Source organism: Theropithecus gelada, chromosome 6 (assembly GCF_003255815.1).
Source record: "Theropithecus gelada isolate Dixy chromosome 6, Tgel_1.0, whole genome shotgun sequence".
NCBI classification, from domain to species: domain Eukaryota; kingdom Metazoa; phylum Chordata; class Mammalia; order Primates; family Cercopithecidae; genus Theropithecus; species Theropithecus gelada.
This window is the reverse complement of record NC_037673.1, coordinates 71029275-71048814: the sequence shown is the minus strand read 5'-3', so window position 1 is coordinate 71048814 and position 19540 is coordinate 71029275. Positions and strand designations below refer to the sequence as shown.

The window sequence follows — 19540 nt, the reverse complement described above, 5'->3', positions numbered from 1 at the left end:
ACCACATACATCCATTATGCATCAATAAAAAGGTTTTTAAAACGTTAAATGGTATAGAAATCAGCAAAACAAAATTTTTAAACAACAGTTAAGAATTTTTAGCTACTAAAAATTATTACTCAGACTTTAAAAATTACAGTTTACTCTTAGACAACACGGGTTTGAACTGAGAGGATCCACTTATATTTGAATTTCTTCCGCCTCTGCCACCCTTAAGACAGAAAGACCAACTCCATTGCTTTCTCTTCCTTAGTTTATTCAACATGAAGGCAATGAGGATGAAGATCTTTATGATCTACTTCCACTTAATGAATAATAAATATATTCTGTCTCATTTATGATTTTCTTGATAACATTTTCCTTTCTCTGGCTTTCTTTATTGTAAAAATAGAGTACAGAACAAATATAACATACAAAATACATATTAATCAACTGCATACCTTATTAGTAAGGCTTCCAGTTAACAATAGACAATTAGTAGTTACATTCTTCAGGAGTCGAAAATTATATGTGAATTTTTGATTGTGCGTGGGCAGGGTCCCTAGCTCCTGTGGTGTTCAAGGGTCATCTGTATTATCACAAGATTATGATATTCTTGGAGAGAAGAAAGGAATTAGCATTTTCTGCATGCTCCATTCTAGCTACTATGCTTAGGGCACTATATGCGAGGGTCATAACAGCCCTGAAAGATAGGTACTATTCTCCATACAAAAAGATAACAAACCTGAGTCTTAGAACATGTCTATTGAGAAATTTGCTAACAAGTGGCAACACATGTGTTGGAACCCAGGCGTGAGTACAAAACTTATGTTTCTACCCAGATTAAAACATGGTATAGAAATACAAAATAATACTTCCTCTACTACACATGTTAAGTTCAACTGCATTTATTATCTACTATATGCAGATCTCCTTCTTAAGGCAATGAAAAAATACAGAAAAAAAAAAAACCTAGAAAGTTAAGTCACCTCTAAGGTTAAGAAAAATCCTTTCAAATAATAAATCTTTAATATCTTTACATACTTTATAGTTTACCTTCACATACCTTAGCTTTTAAAGATATTTACAACCATGCAAAACAGATCTGGTTATTTTCATATCAGGGAGAAAAAAATGAGAACTTCAGCAAGATTGAATGAATTGCCATCATAACTGTTAGTAAGTGGAAGAATTGGGAGTTGAATGCAAGCCTTCTTACTTCAACTCTGATGCACTCCATGACATTACAGTTGCCTCCGATTTGGGGATCACGTATACTATAAATAAGTGGCCAGGTGAACAGTTGTCATGAATCTAAAATAAATTACAATTGTGACTTATTTGCATGATTTAGAGAAGGCGCCAATTTACTCTACTCTGCCTTGAGGATCTTCCCTTAACAATGTTGCTTCTTTTTTTGGCACTGGCAAAGAATAAAAAGAATTTTGGAAGGGACTCTGAATACTGTGCCTATTAGTGGTAGTTCCACTAGGAAAAAAAGTATACATCATGGTAGTTCTCAAACTTTGCTGCACATTAGGCCCACCTGGAGAGCTGTGACGCCAACGGTCCTCCCATACCAAATAAATCAGAAGGTCTGGGAGTAGTAGCCAGATAGGAGTATTTTAAAGAGATGCCCAGGTAATTTCAATGTGTCCCAAAGCATAGGAACCACTGGTACAGATGTTGTTTCGTAGTGCCCAGGGGGAATATAGGTTGGTTTTTTGTTATCATTTGAATTTTTTCCCTTCAACTATCACACTGAGCTAATATTACTCTATATTTTGCCTTACGCTTCATTAATCCAATTACTTGTCAGTTTCTAGTAAAGCAGGTGAATGTAATTCAGTCACAATTTCACCATACCTTCACTACTAGAGAGTGAAATGGCTAAATGCAAACATCCTACATTTAAGCTGTCTTGCCCATATGTTTCTGGGTTTGTCATTGTTGTTATTCACATTCACTCATTCATTCATTCATTCATTTATTCATTCAGAGATGAAGTCTCACTCTGTCACCTACGCTGGAGTGCAGTGGTGTGATCTCAGCTCACTGCAACCTCCGCCTCCTAGGTTCAAGTGTTTCTCTGCCTCAGCCTCCCAAGAAGCTTGAACTACAGGCGCACACCACCACGCCTGGTTAATTTTTGTATTTTTAGTAAAGATGGGGTTTCGTCATGTTAGCCAGGCTGGTCTCGAACTACTCAAGTGATCCGTCTGCCCCAGTCTCCCAAAGAGCTGGGATTACAGGCCTAAGCCACTGCACCTGGCTGTTGTTTTTTAGATACAGGGGTGGGTTGCCCAGGCTGGACTTGAATTCCTGGGCTCAAGAGATCCTCTCTCATCAGCCTCCCAAATAGCTGAGACTGAAGGCACATGCCACAACTCCTGGCTGCCTTGCCCTTTAAATGATGAAATGTATAAATGGAAAAGAAATATTATTGAATGCCTACTCTTTACATATGATATATTAATTGCTTAGCCAAAAAACTCTTGAGGAGAGACCGGGTGCAGCATCTCATGACTGTAATCTTAGCATTTTGTGAGGCCAAGGCAGGAGGACTGGTTAAGCCCAGGAGTTCAACACCAGCCCTGGTAACACAGTGAGACTCCACGTCTACAAAAATAAAAGTAAAAAATCAGCCAGGTGTAGTGATGTGCACCTGTAGTCCAAGCTACTTGGAAGGCTAAGTTTGGAGTTTCACTTGAGCGTGGGAGGTCAAGGCTACAGTAAGCCATGGTCATGCCACTGCACTTCAGCCAGGGCAACAGAGCAGGAAACTGCCTCAAGAAAACCAAACCAAACAAACAAACAAAAAAAACCTCTAAGAGTTGGTTTTGGTGCTTGAGTCAAAAGAACTGGACTATGGGCAATCCTGGGACAAGGCAAAATTGTGAGATACGTAGAGTTAGTTTTTTGCTACCTTCCTGCTTATTGATACCTAATTATCATGAAACTTTTGTCCAGTTTCATAGGCATATGTTGACTATCATCCACATGCCAATGACTTACAGGTTTATAGCACCAGTCCAAATACCTGTTTGACATTTCAAGTTTAACATGTCCAAAAGTAATCTTTTCATCTGCCTCCATCCCCTCCAACCAGCTCCATTTACAGCCTTCCTGGTATCCACTGAGGGCAACTCTAATCTATTCCAGTTGCTCATGTAAATAACCCAGGAGTCATCCTTGACCCCTCTCTTTCTCATACACCCACATCCAAACTATCAGGAAATCCTGGGAGCTCTGCTTTCAAAATCACCCTGAATTTATTCAGGTTACTAGTTAAAAATATAAGGCACAGCTGGGAGCAGTGACTCATGCCTATAATCCCAGCACTTTGGGAGGCCGAGGTGGGTGGATCACCTGAAGTCAGGAGTTTGAGACCAGCCTGGCCAACATGGTGAAACCCTCTCTACTAAAAATACAAAATTAGCTGGGTATGGTGGCACATGCCTGTAGTCCCATCTACTCAGGAGGCTGAGACAGGAGAATTGCTTGAACCCGGGAGGCAGAGGCTTCTGTGGGCCGAGACTACACCACTGCACTCCAGCCTAGGCCAGACAGAGCAAGACTCCATCTCAAAAATAAATAAATACATAAGTAAATAAACAAACAAATAAGGTTGGGCATGGTGGCTCACGCCTGTAATCCCAGCACTTTGGGAGGCCGAGGTGGGTGGATCACCTGAGGTCAGGAGTTCAAGACCAGCCTGGCCAACATAGAGAAACCCCACGTCTACTAAAAATACAAACATTAGCTGGGTGTGGTGGTGCACACCTGTAGTCCCAGCTACTAGGTAGGCTGAGGCAGGAGAATCCCTGGAGCCTGGGAGGCAGAGGTTGCAGTGAACTGAGATCATGCCACTGTACTCCAGCCTGGGCCACAGAGTGAGACAGACTCTCTCAAAAAAAAAAAAAAAAAAAAAAAAAAGGAATGAAACAAAGAAGAACAAGGTCAGAGGTTCGAGACCAGCTTGGCCAATATGGTGAATCCCTATCTCTACTAAAAACATAAAAATTAGCTGGGCGCAGTGGCAGGTACCTGTAATCCCAGCTACTTGGGAGGCTGAGGCAGGAGAAGTGCTTGAAACCAGGAAGCGGCAGTTGCAGTGAGCCAGGTTGCAGTGAGCCAAGATCACATCACTGCACTGTAGCCTGGGCAACAGAGTAAGACTCTGTCTCAAAAAAAAAAAAAAATATACACACACACACACACACACACACGGCAAACTTTTGCTTTTCGTAGTAATAAAGATGGAAACTTAGAATTTTTAAGAAGGAATTCTAAGGAAAAAGTTTTAGTGTGGTAGAGTTCCTTCCCACCTGTAAGAGGTAAACGAAGCTATATAAAAAATATCACACTGTGATCAAAGTCATCTGGAATTAATCTACCAGAAAATATGCAAAATATACCAAAAGTAGTAAGACAGAAGGGGAGGAGAAAGGCGATGGGGGAAAGGGAGGTGGGGGAGAGAGAGAGAGAGAGAGAAACGGAGAGAGAGAGAGAGAGAGAGGAATACGGAAAGCTAAACTAGAGTAAGTTCCTAGGTGGAGCTTGTTTCCTATTTCTAATATACTGTAAATAACCAAATGTAATAATTTCCTCAGAAAACCTTTATATACCTTAAGGACATATACTATTTTAAATCTCCCAAATATTCAAATATTTAATACTTTGAACAGATTAAGCACCTGGCACAAAATTTCAGACTGTGATTAAATGTTCATGTTATTCTCTATAAATTTAAATACAATGAATTGAACTGGGGATATTACTCTACATTTAAAGTAGTAATTTTCAAACCAATACATCTTATATGATCTACTTTAAAATTTCCGTTTTCATTTTCATTTACTGTAAAAATACTTTTTTAAATTTCAAGAAAATGAAAAAATCACAATTTCAAGACTTTAACAGATTTTTTTTTCATGTTCTCCAATTATTTTACACACAGATACATGAAAACATACACTGAAACCATATGGCCACAATTTTTATATGACAAAAATGAAAGTATAGGTGCAACTTTGAATTTTTAGCTTTAGCTTTTAATATTTTTTGCAAAATACGAGGAAAAATCTTTCAAAAATATTTTAAACTGGATTTGAATGATTTTCTCATTTACATGTGTTACTGAGAGAAAGAAATATGAAACCCCACAGATCCTAAACCAAGACTATATACGCTAAAAGAAAACTCAAGTTTCTCACCAGAGACAGAAGGCCTGCCTTGTGAGAACCATGCATGTATTCTCTTCTACCATGCATGTATTGCCTTTCTCCTTTTTAAAATTCCTTTAATTGGTTCTAATGAAGAAGCATGGGACAGAGGGAAATTTAAAAACCTATACTCTACTTCATCCTAAAGACATTAAATTCATTCTTATAGAACAGTAAGCGGAAATTATCTTATTTTGACAGGATGAATAATATTCTGATATAAACATATTACCTACAGTGTCAATTCAAAGGTAAATTCCCCAAGCCCCAAGCTTTTTTTTTTTTTCTGAGACAGAAGACGGAGTTTCCGTCTTGTTGCCCAGGCTGGAGAGCAATGGCGCAATATTGGCTCACAGCAACCTCTGCCTCCCAGGTTCAAGCGATTCTCCTGCCTCAGCCTCCCGAGTAGCTGGGGAGCTGGGATTACAGGCATGCGCCACCAGGCATGGCTAATTTTGTATTTTTAGTAGAGACGGGGTTTCTCCATGTTGTTCAGGCTGGTCTCAAACTCCTGCCATCAGGTGATCCGCCCACCTCAGTCTCCTAAAGTGCTGGGATTACAGGCGTGAGCCACTGTGCCCAGCCTCCAAGTTTTTAAGTTTCTATTTGGATGATGAGGTGCATATTTTATAAAAAGCCTTCCAGGTTCTTTAACAATGAAAACTTTAACTCAGAAATAAACATACTCAAGACATTTAATAAGTGTGAAAATCTAAGTTTTTATCTTATAGGAGTTGATTGTTTCTTGGAATGTTGATCAACATGAAGGAGATAGGCTGGGAGTTTCTTTGGGCGCTAGTTATAGGCAAAAATATCTATCTATATAAAAGTGATGCTAAACAGACTAATTTTGTTTCATTGAAGTGCACAGGTCTTAAGGGACAGTTCATACTAATGTCCTTAGAAAAGGAGAAAACATTTCTCCTGGCTCAGGGTTGTGATTACAGCACTTTGGGAGGCCACGATGGAAGGATCATTTCAGGTTAGGAACTCAAGACCAGCATGGGCAACATCCTGAGACCCTGTCTACACAAAAAAACAGCCAGATGTGTTGACATGTGCCTGTAGTCCCAGCTCCTCGGGAGGCTGAGACAGGAGGATCACTTGAGCCCAGGAGTTCGAGGCCATGGTGAGCCATGATTATGCCACTGCACTCCAGCCTGGGCGGCAGAGCAAGACTTTTTAAGAGACAGGGCGACGAAGCCTGTGTCTTTAAAAAAAAAAAAAAAAAAAAAAAACAAAACAGGCCGGGCGCGGTGGCTCAAGCCTGTAATCCCAGCACTTTGGGAGGCCGAAACGGGCGGATCACGAGGTCAGGAGATCGAGACCATCCTGGCTAACACGGTGAAACCCCGTCTCTACTAAAAATACAAAAAACTAGCCGGGCGTGGTGGCGGGCGCCTGTAGTCCCAGCTACTCGGGAGGCTAAGGCAGGAGAATGGCGTGAACCCGGGAGGCGGAGCTTGCAGTGAGCTGAGATCCGGCCACTGCACTCCAGCCTGGGCGACAGAGCGAGACTCCGTCTCAAAAAAACAAAACAAAACAAAAAAAAACAAATTACAACAGAAGCCAGGATAATAGGGTAGGGTTACACTACAAATAAGAAATTGAGATACTGTGCTATTTATCTCTACACTACACTCCACACTATTGGAAGGAAAATATCTAATAAAATCAAAAAGAGTTGTGTAAGCTATTATTATTTTCCTGTCCTGGAAAAATGATCCTTTCAATTGTCCCCTTTGCCAAACTGCTCCTAAGTTTCTTCTGAGTTCTAACCGTGATATTGTTTCTTGATCCACTGCTCCTGACTTTTTAGTTTTCTTACAGCTCTTATAGTGTATGGCAGGGGTTTAAAACTCCTTAGCAACATAACCCCGTTCAAATGAAATTTTAGATAAAAATCTCAAGTATTTCCCTAGATCTCTGTTCTACTAATGTTACTCTACAGCTCTTCTATAATTTTTTCATATGTATTCTATCACTAATTTAAAAGAATAAATGGGTAACCTACAAAAAAGGGAAAGCTCATAGTAAACTTCATTTATTTGATTCTCCAAATTCCTTCGAAATATTTATGTGAGTAGGGTGTGGTGGCTTATGCCTATAATCCCAGCCCTTTGAGGGGCCGAGGTGGGAGGATTGCTTGAGCCCAGGGTTTTGAGACCAGCCTGGGCAACACTGTGAGACCCCTGTCTCTACAAAAAAATTTAAAGAGTAGCTTGGCTGTCCCAGCTACTTGGGAGGCTGAAGTAGGATCATCTCTGAGGCCTAGTAGGTCTAGGCTGCAGTAAACCATGATAGTGCCATTGCATTCCAGTCTGGGTGACAGAGACACTCTTTCTCAAAAAAAGAAAAGAAACAGAAAAAGAAATACTTGTGTGAACACTAACATACATTGCGATTGTTACCAACTCAAAGACCGCCAATAACAGTTGTTTACTACTGATGAATTTTAAAAGATGGTTTCCACAGCAAATAAGCTCTGAAAATCATTATTCTATTTTCTTCCTAGTCATATCATACATGCCTAAATACTAAAAACAAAAAAAATTAAACATCCCAAAAACACTGCTTTGGGACTTGCCAAACATGATAAAAAAACATCAGCAAGAGGTTGTGGTCTTGGAGTGATTAAGCCAAAATGACTTAGAAACATAATCACATACCTTCCCCCTGCCCAATAAATTGAAGAAAAAAAAAATTCTTAATAATCTTTTTTTCTTTTAAGATTACACTGTTAAAAAGAGCTTTACTTTTAAAATATTGACAGTCCATTTGGAAACTATTATTAACAAATAACTACACTACAAAAATACACTTAAATAGCCGGGCACGTTGGCTCACACCTATAATCCCTGCACTTTGGGAGGCTGAGGTGGGTGAATCACCTGAGATCAGGAGTTTGAGACCAGCCTGGCCAACATGATGAAACCCCACCTTTACTAAAAATATAAAAAATTGGCTGGGCATGGTGGCGTACCCTGTAATCCCAGCTACTCAGGATGCTGAGGCAGGAGAACTGCTTGAACTCGGCAAGTGGAGGTTGCAGTGAGCTGAGATCGCACTGCTGCATTCCAGCCTAGGCAACAAGGGCACAACTCCATCTCAAAAATAAATAAATAAATAAATAATAGAACCACTTAAACATATATTATATAAAAAGCATCTGATAATAAACAACAGCATCTGGGATTTACACTAAATTAGTAAAAATAATTATTCTCAATTGATGAGATGACTGTTACAGTTTTTCAGAATTTGTCTAACAGGTTTTCCGGTCTTCACCAGAAAGCTTGATGAGATGATATCTCTCTCTCCTCTGAGATACTATAACTTGGTTTGTATTCAGTAATTTTTTTTTGACGTTTCAAAAAACACGAATGGAAGGTTTATGAAAGAAAGCATGGGTTAAAAAATACTGCAAAACACCGAGCTAGATTAGTTCATCAAACTATCACAATATGTGGTTTATGTTAGCTTAATTTTTTTCATAAAATAAAAAGCAGTCTAGACTTACCAGTAACTTTTTTAAAATTAATGAGATCTAAATATGCTGTTTATTTTAAGAAGGCTTAAAAAATGTGCACATGATATATATAGCATTATGAAAATTCATAAAATGTTAACGGTAATTGCCAGCATATGAAGTACTTATTTCTATACTACAAAGTACACTAAAAAATAAAATTTGAACTGCAAATATACATTTTCTAACACTACTAAAATAATTATTATAAAATATACATTTCCTAACACTACTAAAATAATTACTTTCAATAATACTTCATAGATGCTAGGAAAGCACAAAAGACACAACTAATGTCATAATGTGTAATTAAGTGACCTGTTTCTAACAAATAGAATATAGCAGAAGTAGAAGTGATGGAATGTAACATCTAAAAATGGGTTAGGTTAGTGGGGCCAAGATGGCAGACTAAAAGCAGCTCATGTGCACTGCTCTCACAGAGAATAAGCAAAAGGGCTAGTGAACACTGACCCTGCAGGCTGATCATCTGAGAAACAATGTTGGGATCTATCGAGGCAGCAGGGGAACACAGAGAGCACAGAGGAATGAAGCTGGGCACCAGCTTGTCTGGGCTGAGCACAGAGTCAGGAGAACCACACCTGAAAGGGTGAGTGAGAGCCCCCAGGGGGATTCACACTTTCCACAGGGACCTGTGCAAGACTGGGAATGGGAGATTCCCCCTGGCCACCCTGTGCCCCCCATCCTCACGCTTCCAGACTGAGGCAGAGAGCCACTGGGATGTTTGGTGGAGGCAACTCTGAAGTCCAAGTGGACCTCTATAAGCCTTGGGCTCTGGAGCAGATCAGCACCAGTGTTATAGCCCCAGTAGAGGCCGCCACTGCAGTGCCTGAAAGCAGTATTTCTCCACTACTCCTTGCTGGATGGGGCTCAGCAACAGTCTCCAGCCCAGTGGTTCTGCTTCAGCCAGAATTTGGCTGGCCACTCCACCTACCCTTGCCACAGGTAGCCAGGCAGGCAATGCTTGCTAGAGCTTCTTGCCCAGCAGTCCTGTTTCTGTGTGAACTCAGCTGAAGGACGCAGCTTCCTGTCATCCCAAGAAACACCGGGACAGCAAATTACATGACCCTACCCGCCCCCGTCACTGGTAGTCAGGCCAGCAATGCTTGTGAGAACTTCCAGCCCAGGGGCTCCACATCTGTGTGAACTCAGCAGGAGGGTGCAGTTTCCTGTTGTCCCAGTAAACACCCAGACAAGAAAGCATGCCACCCTGCCCATCCCTGCCTCTGGCAGCTGGGGGGCAACACATGCTAGAGCTTCCGGCCCAGAGGTCCTGCTTCTGTGGGAACTCAACTGATGGGCACAGCCTCCTATTGTCCCAGCAAACACCCAGGGGGCAGGGTGGGTGCCTCCACCCACCCCCACCACTGGTAGCCAGGTGAGCCATGCCTGCTTTAGCTTCTGGACCAGTGGTCCTGCTTCTGCCTGAATGTGCCAAGGGGTGCAGCCTCTTTTTGCCATGGAAACAACCAGATAGCAGAGCAGGCAATTCTACCCACCCTGCCTCTTATAGCCAGATGGGCCACAACTACTAGAACTTCTAATCCAGGGTTCCCACTTCCACCTGAACTCTGCAGGCAGGCACAACCCCATGCTTCCCCAGGAAGCACACAGATAGTAGATTAGGGCTGATGTGGCAAGAATACAGCCTCTCTGCCAACTGAGGACCCTGACTGAGGAAGCTCTGTGGACCAGAACACCCCCCAAAAAAATGCAGGCACAGAGAAAGTCATCAGAGGGCGCTCCTCCAAGACCCAGGAACAGACTAGAATCAAATCTCGTCAACTGAATCCACCTTATACCATAATCAAATCCCCAAGGGCATCAAAGAAGAGGAAAGCAAAAAAATCCATCCAAAGGACAGCAACATCAAAAACTGAAGGAACATCAGCCCACACAAATGAGAAAGAACCAGCACAAGAACTCTAGCAACTCAAAAAGCCAGAGTGTCCTCTTACCTCCAAACGACCCACTAGTTCCCAGGCAATGGTTCTTAACTAGGCTGAAATGTCAGAGACAGAATTCAGAATATGGACAGAAACGAAGATCATCGATATAGAGGAGAAATACAAATAGATTCAGCTTTTTGAATACCCTGAAATGTGAGAAACATAAAGAAAAACACATTTGGGATCAACTGGAGATCTTCCCAGTAATCCAGAGGGTAATTTCTTCAATAATCATGGCATCTAAAATGGCTTATTTTCTCCAGACATTACCTAACCTAAAAACTGAAAAATCAACTATCAAGAAAATAGGGCCCTATATTTCTACTTAAAGGAAAAGGGAAAGTAAAGGGAAAGCATTATTCATAAAAAGTAAGTTTTTATTGTTCTTAGCCATTTCATGTGAATTTGAGTGAACTAAGATTTACTGCAAAATTTGTGCTGATAGTTCTATTGTATCTCCTGGAACGTAAGACTGGATATGAAGGGTACAATTTCATCTATGTGTATACATTTATACTCAATTATATGTATGTACTTATATAATTGAAATGTATTAAGTATTTTTTTACACTATTTCAATCTAAAAGATCTCTACATACTCCAGTATACATTTTGATATGTTTATATATATATATTACAAGATTATAATCTGTGTACTTGGCCTTTCATATCCATGAGTTCCACATCTGTGTATTCAACACATTGTATATATAAAAAATTTTTTTTTAATCTGTACTGAACATGTGCAGACATTTTTCCTTGTCATTATTCTCTAAACAATAGTATAACAGCTATTTATACCGCATTTACAACTATTTGTATAGCATATACTATGTAACAGTATAACAATCACTTATATAGCATCCAAACCATGCATCCATGGTTTGTGTGTGTTCCTCTCCAAATCTCATGTTGAAATGTGATCCCCAATGTTGGAGTGGGGCCTAGTGGGAGGGGTTTAGGTCATGGGGGTGGGTCATGGGGGTAGGTCATGACCTATGACCCTCATGAATGGCTTAGTGCCCTCCTTGTGTTAATAAGTGAGTTCTTGCTCTGAGTTCAGAGTTCACAAGAGATTTGGTTGCTAAAAAAAGTGTGGCACCTTCCCCCTCTCTCTTTTGCTCCTGCTCTCTCCATGTAATGTGCCTGCCTCCCCTTTGCCTTCTACCATGATTGGAAGCTTCCTGAGGCCCTCACCAAGAGCGGATGCTGGCCCCATGCTTTCTATATAGCCTGCAGAACCATGAGTCAAAATAAATCTCTTTTCTTTATAAATTACCCAGTCTCAGATATTCCTTTAAAGCAATGCAAATGGACTAACACAATTGGGTATTCTAAGGAATCTACAGATGATTTAAAGTCTATGGAAGACTATATAAAGGTTATATATAAATGCTATGCCATTTTATATCAGGGGCTTGAGCATTCATGGATTTTGGTGTCTGTGGGAGGTCCGGGAGCCAATCCCCCATGGATATCAAGGGATAACTATATTCACTTAATGTAATGAAAATACATAACTTTATATTTTATAATATCTATTTCATTATATTCTATTTTTGTTTAAGAGACAGGATCTTGCTTTGTTGCCCAGGTTGGAGTGCAGTGGCACAATCATAGCTCACTGTAACCTCAAACTTCTGGGCTCAAGTGATCCTTCTGACTCAGCCTCCAGAGCAGGTAGGACTACATGTATGTGCCACCTTGCGTGAATTTTTTTTTTTTTTTGGTAGAGTGGAGTTCTTGCTATGTTGCCCAAACTGATCTCGAACTCCTGGCCTCATGTGATCCTCCTGCCTAGGCCTTTCAAAGTGCTGGAATTACAGACATGAGCCACCATGCTCCAACACACTCTAATTCTAATATAGCATCAATGTTTATTCCAATGATAAAAGTTCATGTTTGCTACAAAAAAATTTTATATCAGAATGCATAAAAGGGAAACAAAGATAATAAATATATCATGCAACAATCCAGAGAGAATGATCATTAATATAATATTTTGGGATACTTCATACTTTCTTCTATGTCTATTTCCTCACATATTTTATACAAAAATGACATCATGCTATTCATACTGCTTTGTAACCTTTTTCCCCCTCTTAATCATAGAATTATTTTTATTTAAATAATTATGGAACTATAGAATCATTTTTTCTTCCATATTTTTTCTACTTATATGGAGCATAAGTGTGTAATCTATACATTTTAGACATAATTGATTTCATCCCACATATCGTTTTGCAGTCTGTGTTCTTTATTTAAGACTGTATGAAAGGAAATTTTCCATGCCATCATGATGTGTCTGGGTATCTGAATTTAGTTGGGCCATTTGGGGATGGTTGAACTTTAACTTCGTGCTTCAAAATCTTTGTCTGACAGTACCAATATTCTAATATTATTTTTAATGGCTGTGCAGTACTACACTGTATGGTTGAACTATATTTTATATAACAGCTCCCTAATGACAGCAGTTAGGTTGTTTCTAATTTTTCTCTATTATAAAAAATGCTGTGATGAATATCTGTGCCCATACATTTTTAGGCACTGGTCTTAATAAGACAGATATTTTAAGGAATACACAAGGAATTCTTTAACACTTAAGTGGTCTTCTTACCTATCAGCCTGCCTGGTTATCTATTCCTTTCCAAAAAGATTTTGAGATACCTTATAAAAAGAATTAAAAATTTAAGTGAAAGCAAAACTACCAGGTTAAGAGAAGAAAAGCAGGTATGTATGTCAACAGCAAAGTCCAAATAGTTGATCTAAGAATAAAACTACATATATATGCACATACACATGTATATATGTGTGTGTGTGTGTGTGTGTATATATATATATAAAAAATATTTTTTGAGACAGTGTCTCACTCTGTCACCCAGGCTGGAGTACAGTCACACAATACTGCCACCTCAGCCTTTCAAGTAGCTGGGACCACAGGTGTGTACCACCAAAACTAGCTAATTTTATTTTATTTTTTTGCAGAGACAGTGTCTCACATGCCCAGGCTGCTCTAGAACTCCTGGGCTCAAGCAATCCTCCTGCCTTGCCCTCCCAAAGTGCTGAGATTAGGGGTGTGAACCATTGCACCTGGCCAAAAAACATCTTAAGATTTCCAACAACTGGAATTAAAAAAAAACATGTTTGATTATATAATTCTTTTTAGAAGGAATAAAACAAAGCATAACCTCCTTGGAGACTTTTTTATGTAATGAATTATATTTAAAAGCCAAATTTAATACACAATATCCTTCACTACCATTCATATCAAATACAGAAACAAAGTCAAAAGGGGTATCTTATGGTTTATGCTTATGAACATTAAAACTCCAATCAGACTGAGAGATAAACTCCACATACCTAGCTGACTCTCTTTATCTACTTTAGATACCTCTATCTTTTACTTCAAAGGAAAATAAATGGTTTTAGGTATTAAAATATTCACATTAGGCCAGGTGCGGTGGCTCATGCCCATATCCCCAACACTTTGGGAGGCTGAGGCAGGTGGATCACTTGAGGCCAGGAGTTCGAGACCAGCCTGGCCAACATGGCAAAACACGTCTCTACTAAAAATACAAAAATTAGCTGGGTGTGGTGATGCACATCTGTAATCCCAGCTACTCAGGAGGCTGAGGCATGAGAATCACTTAAACCTGGGAGGCGGAGGTTGCAGTGAGCCAAGATGGCACCACTGCACTCCAGCCTGGGCAACAGAGCAAGACTGTCTCCAAAAAAAAAAAGTCATATTAAATCAGAAGTTTATCTCCAACTGTTTAAATTATCGTTTTAAAATACCATGAAAAATATTGAAAAAGAAAAGAAATAAGGAGACAAACAAAACAAACAAAAGGGCACCAACTGGGACAAAGAATGATTGGATAACGCTTAATTTACATAGCAAAAATCTTATTAATTAGGTGCTGAGGGTATTGTTTTCTAAGACAGAAAAATGTCCCCTCTCATTTCCTTTTCTGAAAATAAGAGCTTCCTAAATTTTGTTTTTGCTGAAGTCAAAGCAGTAGTAAAAGTGATTTCTCTTTTACAATACTGTCAGTGGTTTCTTCCCTTTTTTCTTTTTTTTTTAAAGAGACGGAGTCTCGCCCTTCCCTTTTCAAGATAGAGCCAACCTCTCTAAAGTTGAACAAAAATGAAACAGATAAAAATAGAAAATACGAAATTCTATAAAGGTTGGTTATATTTACTATGAAAGCTAAAAACGGGCATATATAAATGGTAACTAATGTTTTCCAACAATTTACCATTTGTCAAGCAGATACTAAGTGCTTAGGAAGCATCCTCTCATTGCTACTCATGATTACTCATTAGTTTAGATATTTCATTAAAGTATCTTTAACACATAAGGAAATTGAGGTTAGAGAATTTGTATAATTCACCCATGATCGCAAGAGGTACTCAGGCTGAAACTCAAATCCAGATTCTGTCTCCGAAGCCCGCATTCTTAATCAGTATGCCAAATATACAACTACGCCTAAGATGCCAGTTTTATCTTCATTCTCAAAAGATATTTTCATCAGATTTAGAACTGAATCGACAGTTTTTTTTTTTTCTTTTAGTACTTTAAAGATGTTGCTCCACTGTTTTCTAGCCTCCATTATTTCTGCTAAGGCCATGATCACTCAAAATTGTTGTTCCTCTATGTATGTTTTCCCTTTTTGAGACAGTTGTGGCCATTACGATTGTTTCTTCTTCTTCCTTTAATCTCTCTCTCATCTCCCTTTGGAGGTTCAATTACCTGTTACTCCTGTTATTACTCCTTTGCTATTGTTCCACAGGTACCTGAGTTTCCTTTTCTGTTGTTTTTTTTTTAATCTTTTCCCTTACTCTTCTTCATATTGGTTATTTTGTATTGCTATCTTCGAACTGACAGACCAATTCCTCTGTCATTTCCATTCTGCTATTAAGTCCATCTAGTAACATCATTTTGATTTCAGATACTGTATTTCTTAGTTCTACAGTTTCCATTTGATTTTTTATATTATCTTTTTTGCTGAGATTTCCTTTCTTTTTAGTGATACAAACATATTTCTTTACTTCATTAAGCACAGTTTTAATAGTTGCGTTAAAGTCTTTGTCAGATAGTTCCAACATCTGGATCATCTTGGGGTTATCATCTACTGACTTGTCTTTTCTTTGAAAATAGTTCACATTTCCCTGGCTCATATATCAAGTAATTGTATCCTGGATATTGTAAATGCTATGTTGTAAGAACTCTGGATTCTGGTTAACCTTTCTGAAGAGTGTTAATATTTTTGTTTTAGCAGGCAAATAAACCCTAACTGAAAACTCTCTATGTCTGGTGAGGAGAGAGACTCAGATCTCAGTTCAGATTGCTTTCAATTTGCCCTGGGCATGCATGTAGACTATGCCAGTCAGAGAGTCAGGTGAAGCTTTTATATGGCATTTAGAATTTTCATTCTCTGGCTCTCTCTTTTCTTGGGTTCCTTCCCTACTCTTTGGTAGCACTGGCCCCCTTTCCCTGGTTCTTTTGGACAGAATAATGAGGGGCTTCCTAGTGGAACATTAGTTATGCCATACTGTGTCTGCCCTCAAGGCAAAGCTGCAAAGAATGAGAATCTCATTCTGTAAGGGTTGCTTTGTCAAAGTTTGATACCTTCCAAAATCTATCTGCTTTTTGTTCCAGACCCCACAAGTAATTGATGTTTGTATTTTTTTTTTCTAGGTTTTCAGTCATGTGCAGGAGCTTACTTCTCCCTATTGGAAGAAGAAGTTTCTCAAAAATTTAAAAGCAAATAAACTTATACATAATTTACTTCATATTCCTAAAGTACTAAAATAACTTTTGCTCTCCAAAGTGCAGCTTTTCCACATGTTTAAACAGATGTTTGCTGACAGCACTGACTTCTCCAAGATCCAAAGCGAGGAGAGCAGTCAATTAAACTCCAGTCTCTTCTAAAATTTTAATCCTAGGTTGGTTTCAGATGGGTTAACACAGTCATTCAACCCTCAAGTATTTAAGGGAGGCACCTGGAACTGACTCAGTTCCTAGATTTAAACCTGTTCAGTGAACTGTCCACCCCTATCTTCAAAATACAGAGATAAAACAGGTTCTTGTATTCTCTATGAGAACCTCCTCCTATTCCTGCTTCCTCTTATCTGCCCTTTTTATAATCTGAAAGTTTTTTTTTTGTTTTTTTGTTTTGTTTTTTTTTTTTTTTGAGATGGAGTCTCACTCTTGTCACCCAGGCTGGAATGCAGTGGCGCAATCTTGGCTCATTGAAACTTCCACCTCCTGGTTTCAAGTGATTCTCCTGCCTCAGCCTCCTGAGTAGCTGGGATTACAGGCGCCCGAAAGCACACCCAGCTAATTTTTGTATTTTTATTAGAGACAGGGTTTCACCATGTTGGTCAGTGTGGTCTTGAACTCCTGACCACAGGTAATCTGCCTGCCTCGGCCCGCAAGGTGCTGGGATTACAGTTTTAAGCCATGGCGCCCAGCCTACAATCTTAAAGTTTTATCTGTCTCTGACATGCAACATAGATGCACCTCCCCAGAATCCTCATTATGCATATTTTAAATTGTTTTCTAGTTTTCAAAAAACACTCTTTAGTGAAAAACAAAAAAGCAAAAACAAACAAACAAAAAACAACCAAGGCTTTCCAAGGCTTTAAAAATTCCCAGGCCTTCTTTCAAGAACATAACCTACAAAACCTACCTTGAATCATGTACCTGTTTAACTTAATCACAAAACAGTTTGGGTTCTCATTCCACAATAAAACTAGCAATAATCCCTAGAAAGAAGCAAAGGTCTTTGTTTGCAGAAAGCCTTTGTATCTGGAGTTTACAGGTATTTCTTAACTTTACACATCTTTTCACATATCTGCATGAGGGCTACGGTAAATATTACTGCATATTAGTCATTGATCCCCTTGACTTTACTTTGGTCCTTGGTAATTCTCTTAGATTGCAATTTACACAGTATGGTTCTACTACGAACTGATTTCTATGGTGTGATCTACATGACAGACATACCTTTTTTATATGGAAACCTGAAAAATGATTTTAATATTTTAGGTATTTCTAACTAAAATGACATTTAGATATCCCAATGGATAAGTATTTAATAAATACACTCATATATAATATTTTCTATTTTGTAATGCAAAAAATTTTACTAGATTGGACAAAGATAAATCAACTAGCAGTATATTACGATGTGCTTTGACCTTTAAGATAAAGAGTATCTTATTTAGGCAAATTATTCTTATTTTGTAATGAATTACAACAGCTAACCCTGAGATGGGGAAGGAAATATAAACCAACTCAGGTTTGGTTGTAAAATAAAATTGAAGAATGTAGTTACACTAGCCCTTATATACCACCAGGGTCTTTTATTTCTGAGTTTCTTCTTTGAGCAACTTTATTTGTAAACATTAATATTTCATATCTTATTTTCTTAGAAGTTTTCCAAAGAAAAAAGGATTTTTTTTTTTAAAGAATAAAACTGATTCTATCCTACAATTACTATCTGAATGTATTCATCCTCTTTATTAATTTAAAATGCATAACAGAATCTTAGGGATCCTGTTTTTCCTATGCTCTGTATTTTAGTATTTCATCATCCTAGGGTTTATTTAACCATTACTCATGAATTATTTCTTGGGAGATATGCTAAAAATAAAATAATTAAAAAATAAAATGGAATCACCTAAGAAGATGATCCAATAGGAAATCATTTTTATATCATATTTCAGCTCTCATATTGTTTTCCACAGTATAACATCTTTGAAAGCAGAAAAGCATAGAAACCTCATTTTTGCAGTCTTCTTTTCAGTGCCTTTATTAACACCATTAAGAGTTCTGAAACCAGTTTTGGGTTCCAAATGGTAAGTAGAAGTAAGCTGGCTTCATTCCCTCACTAGCGAAAACCAAAAACAAATATATGGTGCTGAGATTATTGCTAGCAATATCCCATAACTCAAATTTGTAGATCAAATGGTTCCAAGGGACACAAAAAAGTGAAAAAAACTCCAAGCAGCCAGAAAAAGAATCAGAATTCAGTATCTATGACACCCCTCCCCACAACCTGCCTGATACCAAGTATGTGGAAAATTTCCCTGACTCACAGTGTCTAAACTGGAAAAAGTGAGACTGAAGTAGACAACCAGTTTCCCTCACCATCTTGGGGTCCTGGTGGCCCACGGGGTCGCTGACTCAACCCATGGGAAGCATCATAAGTATGCAAAGGGAAAAATAGCCCTGAGGACACTCAGAGACAGAGGAGGAAGGGAGGACTACCACTCCCAGTCTTGGAAACTCTGCTCTTTAACTTAGTCAAAGGAGACACCAAATCAGAGTACTTGTTCGGCAGGACCACTAGGCAGGAGGTACGTTTCACAGGTCCCCTGGGTACAAACCCCTAGCCAGCCTTTCTACACTGCTGAGATATCACCTTCGGGACCTCCTCAAATCCTAACAGGCAGCAATCTGATCCTTTACTAGGCTAGAGGCAAACCTGGAATCAAGGCTCCATCTAGTGCCAAAAAAGAGGCAGAGTGACGTAGCAGAAAAAAAAGAAAAAGAAAGAAATTCAACAGGTAAGTTACAAAGAATCTCTAAGCAAACATGTCCAATAAAAACCAAACTAGTCAGAGAAGTCTAAAATAAGCAAATAATGTTTCAGTGCAAAGACATAGATTTACGTCCAAAAGAAACAACAGCAAACCATGATCTCCTCAAATGGACAAAGCAAGGAACCAGTGACTAACCCTAATGAGACAGTGATTTGTGAACTCTTGGACCACGAATACAAAATAGTGATTTTATGGAAACTCGGTGACATCCAAAATAACACAAAAAA

The 19540-nt window shown here is 38.8% G+C and overlaps 1 protein-coding gene and 1 non-coding gene across 2 annotated transcripts in view; one reads left to right on the top strand and one right to left on the bottom strand.

Annotated features, from left to right (window-relative positions):
- POLK (DNA polymerase kappa) overlaps window positions 1-19540 on the bottom strand; it is an 88469-nt gene that overhangs the window by 59151 nt on the left and 9778 nt on the right. The window lies entirely within an intron of this gene.
- Window positions 8444-8504, top strand: LOC112627241. The gene has a single exon (XR_003120091.1). It is a non-coding gene; the product is annotated as a U7 small nuclear RNA (small nuclear RNA).